Consider the following 583-nt stretch of genomic DNA (forward strand, 5'->3'; position numbering starts at 1 on the left):
TCACAAACCTGGCTTTTGTTTACCCTGCACCTCTTGGCCAGGCAGTCCTAGCAGAGGATGAGGGTGGTCTGGCCCACGCCTTGCATTATTTGTGTCAGGGAATGATGGTAGGGAAGTCTGAAGCTACCTCTTTGAGATCTACTCTTGAGATTGTCTCATTTCTCTGAGTTATCTCCCATGTATTTATAAGACAGTCATGTTAATAAACGTGTTTGCTTTTCTCTTGTTAATCTGTCTTTTGTTCTAGCCGTCCATCTCAACAAAGAACTCAGAGAGGGTTGAGGGAAAAATATTTTTTTCTCCCCCAAACTAGCCTGCCACTGTCTGCTGGAAGCCAGGCAGCGGTGGGACTACAAGGGGCAAAGAGAACCCAGGAACTGTGTCTCTTGGAAGGCACCCCCTCTCCATACTCATTTATACTGTGGCTTAAAGCCATGCTCCTGGAGCCTCAGCAAAATCACAAATTGTAGTGCCATGCCCTTCCAGGCCTCTCTCAAACAACTGTCCCTGTCTGTATAAAGAAAACCAGAGGCCAGGCACGGTGGCTCATGTCTGTAATCCCAGCACTTTGGGAGGCTGAGGC

Source organism: Mandrillus leucophaeus, unplaced genomic scaffold, assembly GCF_000951045.1.
Source record: "Mandrillus leucophaeus isolate KB7577 unplaced genomic scaffold, Mleu.le_1.0 Scaffold152, whole genome shotgun sequence".
In the NCBI taxonomy this organism is placed as follows: Eukaryota; Metazoa; Chordata; class Mammalia; order Primates; family Cercopithecidae; genus Mandrillus; species Mandrillus leucophaeus.